The 13,797-nt window shown below is 41.2% G+C and overlaps 1 protein-coding gene across 1 annotated transcript in view; it reads left to right on the forward strand.

Moving 5' to 3' along the window:
- Positions 1–13,797, forward strand: part of TRMT12 (tRNA methyltransferase 12 homolog) — a 452,768-nt gene that overhangs the window by 336 nt on the left and 438,635 nt on the right. The gene's annotated exons all lie outside the window — the stretch shown is intronic.

Consider the following 13,797-nt stretch of genomic DNA (forward strand, 5'->3'; position numbering starts at 1 on the left):
TGTGTGTGTGCGCGTGCAGGTGTGTGTGTGTGTGTGTGTGTGTGTGTGTGTGTGCGCGCCTGCAGGTGCATGTGTGTGTGTGTGTGTGTGCGCCTGCAGGTGCGTGTGTGTGTGTGTGCGCCTGCAGGTGCGTGTGTGTGTGTGTGCGCCTGCAGGTGCGTGTGTGTGTGTGTGTGTGTGTGTGTGTGTGTGTGTGTGTGTGTGTGTGCGCCTGCAGGTGTGTGTGTGTGTGTGTGTGTGTGTGTGTGTGTGTGTGTGTGTGCCTGCAGGTGCGCGTATGTGTGTGTGTGCCTGCAGGTGCGCATATGTGTGTGTGTGCCTGCAGGTGCGCATATGTGTGTGTGTGCCTGCAGGTGCGCATGTGTGTGTGTGCCTGCAGGTGCGCATATGTGTGTGTGTGCCTGCAGGTGCGCATATGTGTGTGTGTGCCTGCAGGTGCGCATATGTGTGTGTGTGTGCCTGCAGGTGCGCATATGTGTGTGTGTGTGCCTGCAGGTGCGCATATGTGTGTGTGTGTGCCTGCAGGTGCGCATATGTGTGTGTGTGCCTGCAGGTGCGCATATGTGTGTGTGTGTGCCTGCAGGTGCGCATATGTGTGTGTGTGTGCCTGCAGGTGCGCATATGTGTGTGTGTGTGCCTGCAGGTGCGCGTGTGTGTGTACACCTGCAGGTGCACGTATGTGTGTGTGTGTGAGCTGCAGGTGCGCGTGTGTGTGTGTGTGTGCGCCTGCAGGTGTGTGTGTGTGTGTGTGTGTGTGTGTGCGCGCCTGCAGGTGCGCGTGTGTATGCACGCCTGCAGGTGCGTGTGCGCGCACGTGAGCGTGTGTGTGTGTGTGTGTGTGTGTGTGTGTGTGTGTGTGTGTGTGTATGTTTGTGTGTGCGCATGAGCTTGTGTATGTGTGTTCTTGTGCACATGTGTGTGTTTCTTTTTAACCCTGCTGTCTGTTGACCCGCAGTCCCTTCCTGGCTAATTGACATATCTGTTATTTTCTCCGTGGCTTTAACTAAACATACTTGCCTAGGAGTTAGGGAGGGAAATGCAGTGCGTCATCTTCAGAGGATGACCCCTAAACTCTGCAAAGGTGTCTCTGCTCCACCCCTCATAGCACAAATGGTGGTGTCTCCAGTTTCAAACAGGGAAATCGCACTACCCAGTGTGTCCCAGAGTGCATGTGAACCCCTCCTGTCCTGGGTAGAGATGAGCAGGCCATGCCCCTTGACTGTTCTGGTCTATATTAGAACATCAAAGTTTCAGAACTTCGAATGTTATAATATCGACCCCTATTCAGAGAAAGCTGAAAATAGTGAAGTTACAGAAAACCAAATTCTTTCCTAGGGAAAGAATTTGGTTGTCCGTTCCTGTCGCTTCGCTGTTTTCAGCACCGTGGTGGAAAGTTACGGGCCAGGTTCAGGTAAGTGTGCGATTGTGTGGATGTGAGGGTTAGGGCGGGTTAGGTTAGTTAGGGTTAGTGCGCAGGTCAGGTAAGTGTGCAAATGTGTGGACGTGAGGGTTAGGGCGGGGTAGGTGAGTTAGGGTTAGGGCGCAGGTGAGGTGTGTGTATGATAGTGACGGACTTTAGGGTTAGGATTTGGGTTAAAGTAAGTGGTTAGATAGTGGTGTATGTACAGTTTAGTGTAAGGTTAGATGTAAGATTTTAGGTGTGTGTGTGGATTGCTGTTTGGTGTGTTTGTGTTGTGTGTATGTGTTTTGGAACAGCAAATTTTTTCCCTAGGAAAAAATTCGCTGTTCTGTATTTTCGATGTTATCAGTTTTTGCTTAATAGGGGTCGATATTAGAACAGTCGAAGTTCTGAAACTTTGATGTTCTAGTAAAGACCCGACTGTTCCACCTCCCTGCCCAGCTCCTTCAGGACTGGGCCACTAATCGAGTTGCAGTTAAGGCTACATCCCTTTGCAATACTGAGCCAAACAGTATCTTATCCAGTATTGACATTTTTTTCTTTTAATGCTTAGCTCAATTTCTAAAACAAAGATATTTTTGCACTTATGGGGGTATACATCGGAATGTAAAACAAATGTTTATTCAGTACTCTAGCAAACCAAAATATTAAGTCACTTGGTTTTCCAGACTGAAATTAGTTATACTGTACCTTAGTTCCTGTTCATGATAGTGTTCAGTGCACACAGCCTCTCCAGAACATAGTTTGCCTTGTAAAGAAAAGTCCAAAGCTACAGGCCTCACCCATATCCGGCTTTGTATTCAAGTATTTCCACAGATTATACTCCACTTTTTTTTTGCTTCATACATCTAAGTTTTCCTTTATGAAACTGTAGGTGTGGAACTAACTTCCTGCCTGCTGCTCTCTGGCAACTTCCTTACATATAACCATGGCTGACAGTTAAACCTTTGTTGCCTAAGTAAACATTCTTGCACTCCAAACTGTAATACAAATTCTGAGAACATACGTATACATTCGCCATAACCAACATGTTAGTGTGCATACATGTATACACATTTGCATACACGCACATAAAGTGTGTGTCTAAGAACTATGTTCTTCCACCAATGTCAATTTCCTAATCAAAATAACTACTGTGGTGGCAAATAAATGTGACATTTACAGAGTTTTATCTGTTTATTTTTTTTTTGTTTGTTTTTGTTGAAAACTGTCATTTGTTTTATTTTTTCAAATTAGAAAGTATTTTAACTGCTTGCTTTTTAAGCGTTTAAAACTGTGATTGTAGTTCTGTTTATCTTGTGGATTAAAATTCTGCAGCCAGGGAATAGGAGGCAGTAGGTGGACTTTGCTTTTTCTCTGTGGTTTTCCTGCCATGGAGTTAGTATATTTAAGAAAGGTGGAGTGCATGGGTCTTGTTCTTTTTCAAAAAATATTTTTACATTATCTCAGTATTTTAGTATTTTGCTATAGTTTTCTATTTTTGATGGCTTGTTTTTTTAGGCTGTTGGTTTCAGTGTTATGGTCTTAGATGCTGTGACAAAAATCCGTCTTTTTCTGGTAAGTATATTATATATCCGTAGATTTAGATTGCTACATTATTGTCAGATTGCTGCATTATTATGAATTCTATGCATTTCATTTGAATGCAAACACCGTTTCATTGTATAAAGATACTTCAGTATTCATAGTGTTTCTTTACTTGTGTTTTCACATTTTAATGTACTGAGTCATAGAACACTGTATAATATTTTAGTTATCACTTTTCATTTATTGTGGATGTCCGAGCATCTTGCTAGTTTTGTCAGTAATCTACCGTATGTCAAAATTTTGGGAGAGACCATGGTGCATCTACTGCTGATGTATGGTTCATAGGTTGTTACTTGGCTAACAACCACTAGAGCCCTTACAAACCTAGCCATACACCCCAAACCCATTTGGATCCTGATCATCATGGACTTTTTACAGGGGGTGGTGGTGGCATGTTAGTAGGGAGGTAACTGATGGATTTATAAGGGAGGATGTTAAGCTAATACTTTTTTATGATGGCCTCTGTCCATAAAGAACATGGCAGCCAAATCAGAGGTAAATATACAATTTCCCATCCATTTGTCAAGGTTTCATTTGAATAGGGTCAGGGCTGAACTCTGTTTTACACCGATGGGGAGCCTGTTCCATAGCTTGGTGATCCTTCGGGACACTTGTCTGTTTCTCCAGCATGTTCTGTGTGTCACAAGCGAAGTTCAGGTCCCTGGATCTAATGTTTTTGGTCATTTGTTTTACAGATGTACAACAGATCCATTCCATCAGGTTTGGGTCTAAGGAAGCCCTGTAAGCCTGGCAAAGATACCCTCTCAGCAACTTTTATGAGACTGCATACAGAGATGAAGCCTTTAGGCAAGGGTATTCGTGCCCTGAATTCTCCTGGTGAGAAACCCTTATGGGCAGTCCAGCTATTTTAATTGTCTATTTAGTTACATGCCAAAGGAACATCTTACTCAGTGGTAGGTTTGATAAGGGCTGAAAAGAGTGGTATTATAACATCCTTGGACCTGGATGTTATACCCTTGCCTATAAGTTGGGTGACATAGAATTATTTTCTTTCTATTTTACCTACATGTTTGTCAAAGGCCAGATTCCTGTTGCATATGTTTCCAGATCCCTTCCTACTGGGGTTGACTTTTCAGAAATGTTTTATTAATGGAGTAATTAACCTGGGTTGACAGCTTCCCAAAAGGCCTTGTAATGCATTTTTTGGCATTGAGTTTTAGGCCTTGACTTTGGCACCAGTCATTTGGTTGTGTTAAACTCGGTTGCAAGATGTTATTGTCTTGGGGGGAAAGTGTAATAGTTCCCAGTTTACAGTCCTCTGTGAATCTGATGAGCCAGAAGCCTTGAACATTAACCTTGACTTCCGAGAAGTAAATGCCAAATAGGAGCAGGCCCAGGATGGGCGCTGAGGTACTATGCTGGTGACCAGTCTCCTAGTGGAGGTGGTCTTCTGATCCTTGCATTTCGGGTCCGCCTGTGAGCTAACTGGCAATCCAGCAAGTTATGTAGGGATTTATACCTAGCTCAAAGAATTTGCCCGTAATGCCTGAGTGGGGTATTGTATTAAATACCTTGGCCAGGTCAAGATATGCAGTATGCACAGTTTTACCCTTGTCCATTACTTTGTAACCCTCTCAAAGAAGTCTACCAGGTTAAGTAGGCATGACCTTCCCTGAAAGCCAAATTGGGATAGATCCAGTGTGTATAGGTTGCCAATGTCCTTGTTTATCATTTCCTTGATAATTTGTTTCATGGCTTTGCATATTAAGCGTGTTAGACTGGTTGCTCTGTAGTTCCTTGAGTCAGTTGATTGTTCACCTTTGTGGAGGGGAATGACTATTGCAGTCTTTCATTCAGTTAGAATGTAGCCTGTTTCAAGGCTGTAGTTGAAAAGTAAAACAAAAAATGTATAAAAGGTCTATACGGAGTAAGTGCACCCAGTAAAAAACAGCAATAAGAGATAAAATCAAACACAAATACCGGGTGTAGAGCAGAGTGAAATATCAGCACTCCAACGCTTCTGTATAACAGCAGGTACAAACAGTTCTGTTCAACGCCAGCATATAAAACACTCAGATACTTCCGTATAAAAGCAGATGCAAACAATTCTGTTCAATGCCAACATATAAAGCAAGTGTTTAAAAAGCTGAAACTTCAGGATACCATCCACGAAATCCACAGAGTTCAATAAAAGATAAAAATCTTTATTGCGTGCACATAAAACTGGTGAGCGCTTTCGCTAATAGCTTCATCAGACCAATAGCAGTTACAAAGGCAGGTTTAAATACGGTCTGTGGCGGGAAGCAACACCCAACCCTTAAAGTGACATTTCTAAAAACATATATTGACGTCTAAAACCCATCATCATAACATCAATAAGGTCCACTCAATTCAAAGACCTTATAAATATATACAAATATATCAAAATGTAAAAACAACATCTGACACTCTTGGTTGCAATAACCACATAAAAATAAGTACATAGCAGCATTGTCATTAGCACAGGAGGAATCAAATTACTACAACAGTACTGCATCACAAAACAATTCAAATAAAATTGATCAGTATAATAAAACATAAAGCTATTATAGGCACAATAAAACACCAGTTATTTGTAAGCAATATCGCATACACACACTAATCTTCTAAAAAAGATACATTAATTAGTGTAAATCATAAACTAAAATAAACTAGTGTGGTAACTACTGAGGCCTAGAGGGAACTGTTGACAGTTAAATCTTGAGCCTCCTCATTCTCAAGAAGGGTTTAATGGGAACTTTACCATTCAAGCCTGGTGGGACATCGGCTCTTAATTTAATAATCCAAGTGCTTTCCTTGGACTCTGTTAAGTTGGAAACATCACCACCCCTAAAAGTATCCCACAGCTTCTCCAAGATCTTAAATTTAAACACATGTGTACAATCAGTCTCATTGACGTGTTTAGCTAAGGCATTCCGTAGACATGCTTTTCTAATAAGATATACGTGCTCCCGCATCCTATCTCTGAGACATCTGTTGGTTTTACCAACATAGAATGCGGGGCACGTATTGCAAGTGGCCAAATAGACCACATTAGTTGACATGCAATTGCCACCTGCTTTCATCTTAAACTCCCCATAACCTGAAGGATGGACAAAAGTCATACCCAGGTCAATGTAAGAACAAAAATTACAATGTCCACATGGAACTGTATAATGGCCAACATCTGAACCCATCACCCTCAGCGGTTTGGGGTAGCATAACATTTTCTTTAGGTTCATCTTGTTCCTATATATAAACCTTGGTTTATCTCCAACTATCCGTTGTACTTCGGGGTCAACTGATAGCACATGCCAATGGGCACTGATGATGTCCTTGATGGAGCCAATATCCTTATAGAGAACAGAACATGGAACATGATCTAACGTGTTCGTTCCGGCAACCAGATCGACATTCAAGCCATTCACAGCCCCATCTGAGAAGTAGGGTGCCGCTCTACCTGATCTCAAATCTTCCACCTCAATCAAGCCCATACTCAAGTCTCTATCTGTATACCCCCTCTCTCTAAATCTAACAGAAAGATCTTGTATCTCATGTACAAACCGTGAATCAATGGGAGTATATCTAGAGGCTCTCATTGCCTGGCCTCGTACTATGTTCTTATAGACGAAGCCAGGGTGCATGCTAGTACGGTGGAGAAGAGCATTCCTATGACACGGTTTCCTGTACAAACCAGTGTTAAGGGTGCCACAATCCAGCTTCTCAATGTACACATCTAGGAAAGACACTCTATGTGTAGAAGATTCCATTGTAAATTTCAAGTAACTCGTACTATCATTCAGCTCCCTTACAAAACTATATAATTGTTCTATAGAGCCATTCCAGAGGAGGAATAAATCATCCACGAAACGACGGTAGAAGCATACATGCCTCTCAAACAGTTCATTTCTAAACATCTCTATAACCTCCCATTCAGCAATAACTAAGTTGGCGTAGCTATTGGCACACGAAGTGCCCATAGCTACGCCATCTCTTTGGAGGAACAGCTTATCAGCAAAGCAGAATGTGTCTTTCCTAGATGTGTACATTGAGAAGCTGGATTGTGGCACCCTTAACACTGGTTTGTACAGGAAACCGTGTCATAGGAATGCTCTTCTCCACCGTACTAGCATGCACCCTGGCTTCGTCTATAAGAACATAGTACGAGGCCAGGCAATGAGAGCCTCTAGATATACTCCCATTGATTCACGGTTTGTACATGAGATACAAGATCTTTCTGTTAGATTTAGAGAGAGGGGGTATACAGATAGAGACTTGAGTATGGGCTTGATTGAGGTGGAAGATTTGAGATCAGGTAGAGCGGCACCCTACTTCTCAGATGGGGCTGTGAATGGCTTGAATGTCGATCTGGTTGCCGGAACGAACACGTTAGATCATGTTCCATGTTCTGTTCTCTATACGAAGGATATTGGCTCCATCAAGGACATCATCAGTGCCCATTGGCATGTGCTATCAGTTGACCCCGAAGTACAACGGATAGTTGGAGATAAACCAAGGTTTATATATAGGAACAAGATGAACCTAAAGAAAATGTTATGCTACCCCAAACCGCTGAGGGTGATGGGTTCAGATGTTGGCCATTATACAGTTCCATGTGGACATTGTAATTTTTGTTCTTACATTGACCTGGGTATGACTTTTGTCCATCCTTCAGGTTATGGGGAGTTTAAGATGAAAGCAGGTGGCAATTGCATGTCAACTAATGTGGTCTATTTGGCCACTTGCAATACGTGCCCCGCATTCTATGTTGGTAAAACCAACAGATGTCTCAGAGATAGGATGCGGGAGCACGTATATCTTATTAGAAAAGCATGTCTACGGAATGCCTTAGCTAAACACGTCAATGAGACTGATTGTACACATGTGTTTAAATTTAAGATCTTGGAGAAGCTGTGGGATACTTTTAGGGGTGGTGATGTTTCCAACTTAACAGAGTCCAAGGAAAGCACTTGGATTATTAAATTAAGAGCCGATGTCCCACCAAGCTTGAATGGTAAAGTTCCCATTAAACCCTTCTTGAGAATGAGGAGGCTCAAGATTTAACTGTCAACAGTTCCCTCTAGGCCTCAGTAGTTACCATACTAGTTTATTTTAGTTTATGATTTACACTAATTAATGTATCTTTTTTAGAAGATTAGTGTGTGCATGCGATATTGCTTACAAATAACTGGTGTTTTATTGTGCCTATAATACCTTTATGTTTTATTATACTGATCAATTTTATTTGAATTGTTTTGTGATGCAGTACTGTTGTAGTAATTTGATTCCTCCTGTGCTAATGACAATGCTGCTATGTACTTATTTTTATGTGGTTATTGCAACCAAGAGTGTCAGATGTTGTTTTTACATTTTGATATATTTGTATATATTTATAAGGTCTTTGAATTGAGTGGACCTTATTGATGTTATGATGATGGGTTTTAGACGTCAATATATGTTTTAGAAATGTCACTTTAAGGGTTGGGTGTTGCTTCCCGCCACAGACCGTATTTAAACCTGCCTTTGTAACTGCTATTGGTCTGATGAAGCTATTAGCGAAAGCGCTCACCAGTTTTATGTGCACGCAATAAAGATTTTTATCTTTTATTGAACTCTGTGGATTTCGTGGATGGTATCCTGAAGTTTCAGCTTTTTAAACACTTGCTTTATATGTTGGCATTGAACAGAATTGTTTGCATCTGCTTTTATACGGAAGTATCTGAGTGTTTTATATGCTGGCGTTGAACAGAACTGTTTGTATCTGCTGTTATACAGAAGCGTTGGAGTGCTGATATTTCGCTCTGCTCTACACCCGGTATTTGTGTTTGATTGTAGTTGAAAAGTGCTTCATGTGGTCCTAATAGGTCAAGTTTAAGACTTTTCAACAGGTAACTGGGAATGTTGTCAGGACCCACAACAGTGGTCTTGGATTTAGAGAGTGCTGCTAGCATGTAGTCTCTGCTAATAGTTGGAGGAAATATATTGGAGAGGATTTCACCAGGAGGAGCTGGGAGATTGAACTGAATTTATCAGGCAGCAGATTTGCTGTGTCACCCTGATCAGTGAAGGTGTTACTGTTCGCCACCAGTTCAGCACACTGATGTATGTTACCTGTGAAGTTCCGGACATAGCTGAAGAAAGCTTTGTGATTGCCCTTGTTGAAGTGTATTTAACAGTGAATAAAAGGTTGAAAATAATTCTGTTACAAATATGCAAAATAAATAAATATAAAATAAACCTTGCTTAAATATAGAAATAGAGTTTAGCAATATGTGATTAGCATCCATACTAAATGACTGTAGCTTGAAAATTGAGTAATTTGCTTAATGGACATGTTTTCCTATAGAATCAGCAAGAATGTATGCATTTTACATTGTCAGCAAAAAAGCTGACCTCTTACAGACTTAGCAAAAATCTAAAAAAATAGAATGTATGCATTTCACTTTGTCAGTAAGAAAGCTAACCTTCTTCCTTAAAGAGTGGATAACAGGAAAACACTCTGTACGTGTTTCTATTATATGACACTGTTAAGCAGGGAAGTTTGAATGGATAAAGACAATACGAGCATTATTTCTTTACAGGATGAAAGCATATTTTTCTGCAAACACCAGCAAACAGATGTTTTCATACAAAGATCAGAAAAGAATACCAAGGAGAAAAACAGGATGTAAAAGCACTATAAAGAGACTATAGCAAATGAAACTGTTAGGAGAGGTATTTTGTACAGGAAAGCTATCTTCTGTGCTGATCGAGAAGTAAAGTGGCACAGCTTAACTAAAGCTGCGACAATAGTATGTGTGTGTTTTTTTGGGGTTTTTTTTTTATAAAAAGTTATTTATTAATTACTGCCTTTAAAGTGACAAGAGTTTGGTGCTACATCAGGGTACATTTTGCAAATTTCTGTGGGCAAGACTTTGGATCCATCACAGTCAACAGCACCTTGATAATTAATTTTTCAATAGTGAGCCTAGCCAGCATTCGAAAAACGGAAGGAGTGGTAAGGCCTGCAGAGGGTCACTTCAGTCAAATTGCATTAACATTTGTACATATGTGTAAATCCTAAACAGAAGTACTCCAGTTTATGCAGCTTGCAGCAGTGAAGTTTCTCAGACGTCTGAATCCAGATTGAGCCTGCAGTGCAGGAAAGTCGCAGTGCCATAAATTCTCCAAGAAAGGTGAACACCAACCTTTCACAGCATCTCGCTGCCTGCTGTGTTTCATTACCTTCTCGAGTGACTCCGAACAATTTCCAGCCATCTGCAACAACAGCCAGATCACCTGTTTTCTTGCTAACTGGTAAGATCTTTTTGTGTGTCACATTTTTAGTATGGATGCTATTGGACAGAATTCAAGCAGGTGTAAGCCCAGCCTTTCTCTTAATGTAGCAGAATAACCAGATAAAATATGGAGTAAACTGCAGTGTTGGTATACACAGCACATTAGTAAATGTAAAACCTTATTGTTGCAAGTTGATAGCAAGGCATTATGCAAATGGATTACAGTATTTGACTGGTATCTCAAAGAAAACCATGTGGGGTATGACAGATGTTTATTGTGTAAATCATATGAAACTGCTTTCTGTGTACAATGTCATAAGGATGCAGTGCATGCCATTATTCAAAGCTTAGACTGTACAGACAAACATTTTAATGGTAGAGAACTAGAAAAAGTTAATATGCTTACATTATATTCAAATGTTGAACAGTTATGTTCTGCCACCAGATGTGAAAGGTTAATTTCAGAGTTACAGCAACAGTTAAATCAGTTACTGACACAACCTCGAGTATATTTTGTTACAAAAGAATGTAATAAACTTCAAAAAGACAGACAAAATAAGTTAAGGAAGTTTAGACAAGTTATACACACATTTTTTTCAAAACTGCATAGGAGTTTTAGATTCAGCAGAACAGGTTACTGAAAAATGTCAGACTATATACAGCATTACAGGAAACTCTTGAAACAGCAGTTACAGGATAAATAAAATAAATTAGCTGTACTGACAGAGACTGACTTCCTGCATACAACAGCTGAGCTTAAGAAAACATTGCAAAAGAGCAGGAAACTACAACTGATCTGTACGAGAGATATTTTATAATATGTTTGTGTTTTAAAAAAGGTTAAGCATACATGGCAGGATCTGATGTATGGACAAATCATTCCCAAATGTTTTAAAACTCATTCAGTTAAAGCAAGACATTTATCACTACTACAGTAAAGTAGATCATGTGACTGCCATTCTCATAGCATAGTCAAAAGGTACACAAAACAGTTCTAGTTCATAAAAATCAAATGAAAATAGTTAATAATAAAAATCCGAAGTCACAAGACTGACATGTATGTATTTTATTTTCATATAAAGTACATCTGTTAAAATGCACAAGAGAAAAGGCAGACAACAGCAAATGTAAATCACGTAAATATAAATGTGTTAGTTAAGCCAATATCTATTTTTTTTTGTTTTTTTTTTTTACAATTTTTTATAATTGTATAGTAACACCACACCATAGGTTCATAGGTTCATACTAGGCTATCTGCCCAAGGGCATTTATAAGCCTAGCCCAGAGTTTTGTGGCTTTCGCCACCCCTTTAGTTTGGAGGATACTATGCCCATTATTTTGCTGTGCCTCTGTCGAGCAGTGACACTGAGATAATCCCTGGGGTATATCTGCGATCTCCCATCCATTGGTCAAGATTTCTCTTGAACAAAGCCAGCGAGGTGCTCTGCCTCACATGAACCGGGATTTTGTTCCACAGCATAGGGAGTCTCTGGGTGATGAATCTGTCCCTCCAGCACGTCCTACTTATAACCGTGTCAAGGTTTAAGTCTCCCGCCCTTGTAGTTCTGAGGGATGTAGATTTTTTGAGGTGAAGCATGTTCATCAATTCTGGGTTGGACATGGCCTTGTATGTCAGGCACAGGTCACCTCTGAGCAGATGGTAAGCAACTGAATAGAGCTGGAGTTCCTTCAGTCGGGCAGCATAGGACATATTTTTGAGACCCTTTATCCTTTTGGTGAGGAACTTTTGGGGCCTTTCCAGTTGCTGCAGATGTCATGTCAGATACATTCCGAATGGGGCATTGTACTCAATCATTGGTCTGATGAGTGATGAGTACAGGGGGACGATGACCTCCCTTGATCTAGATGTGAATCCCTTCATGATCAGGTGGGCAATGTAGAAGGTCTTCCTAACTACTTTGGCAACGTGAGTGTCAAACGAAAGGTTACTGTCAACCTGGGTCCCCAGATCCCTGATAACCTCTTTTGTGCTTAGTGGGTTGCCGCCTATATGGTAGCTAGGGGTAACCTTGTTTTTCCCCGAAGGGTATGACTATGCATTTTTGGTGTTTAACTTTAGGCCATGGCTCTGGCACCAGTTATCTGTTTCTATAAGACCCTTCTGAAGGATATCTGTGTCAGATGTGTTCTCAACTATGGCGCCCAGTTTGCAGTCATCTGCAAATTTTGTCAGCCATAATCCTCCTGTGTTTGCTTGTACTTCTGAAAAGTAGATGCCGAACAGGAGTGGGCCCAGGACTGAGCCCTGTGGGACACCACTTGTGACAGGCTTTGAGTCTGACATGGCGCCAGCAACTCTGACCCTGTGGGTTCTGTCACTTAGCCAGTTTGCAACCCATCTTGTGACGTATGGGTTTACATTTAAGCTGATGAGTTTTTCAATGATACCTGAGTGGGGTATTGTGTCGAAAGCCTTTGCCAGGTCAAGGTAGGCTGTGTGGACTGCCTTTCCTCATCAATGGCCTTGGTGACTGTTTCGAAAAAGTCAACCAAGTTTAAAAGGCATGATCTGCCTTTGACAAAGCCAAACTGGGTCGGATCCAAAGTCTGCAAGTCCCCTATGTCTTTATTTATGAGTTCCATTATGATCCTCTCCATAGCTTTGCAGATCAGGCTTGTCAAGCTGATGGGACAGTAATTTCCAGGGTCGGTGGAGGCACCGCCTTTGTGAAGTGGGACCACAGTTGCCGTACGCCATTCCTTGGGCACGTATCCTGAGGTGAGGCTAAGATTAAACAGCTGCCCTAACTGTGGGTTTAATTCCTCATTGAGTTCGTGGAGCACACAACCGGGGACACCATCTGGTCCCATGGATGCTGTGTTTTTTGCCTTGGAGAGAGCAGTTCTCACCTGAGCGTTGGAGATGTTTGGGGGACTACAATCCTCTGGTATAGATATCTCGCCTTTTGGAGTTTGCACTGAACCTGTCAGCCAGTATTTTGGCAATGTCTGTAGGTTCAGTAATTTTTACATCATTTTGAACTAATTCTGAGCATATCTGGGAGTTTCCTCCCAGGTTTCTAACATAGCTAAAGAAGGCCTTATGATTGTCTTTTGAGTCCTTAGCGACTTTTCTCTCAAAATTTGCCTTGGATGATTTTATGAGAGATCTTAGTTTTTTACTTATAATGATCAAAGGTGTCTTCCCTTTTAAGGATTTTGCTCTATCTTGTAGTAGCTTCCTCCTTTTGTTGTAGAGCTTGTTTATGGCTGGGGTCCACCAGACTAGACGCTTGCCTTTGGTACAAAGAGTCTTTGTTTTGTTTGGGATTGCCTGATCCATGCAGTCCTTTAGGTGCTGGTAGAAGGCATTTGTAAGTGATTCAGCGGCTTGAGTAATGGTTTCCGCAGGCTCGGGGGCCTTAAAGGAGACCACACCAGTCTTTAGAAGCGTGAAGTCTGCTTTTGAGAAGTTCTTCACTGTGGTCTTTTTTATCTCAGGTGGGGGCGGGATGTGGACTTCCAGTGAGATTAGTTTATGGTCTGATCTCACCAGTGAGGGGTATACTTCCG

The sequence above is a fragment of the Protopterus annectens genome, chromosome 15.part0 (genome assembly GCF_019279795.1).
Source record: "Protopterus annectens isolate FY-2018-M chromosome 15.part0, PAN1.0, whole genome shotgun sequence".
NCBI classification, from domain to species: Eukaryota; Metazoa; Chordata; order Ceratodontiformes; family Protopteridae; genus Protopterus; species Protopterus annectens.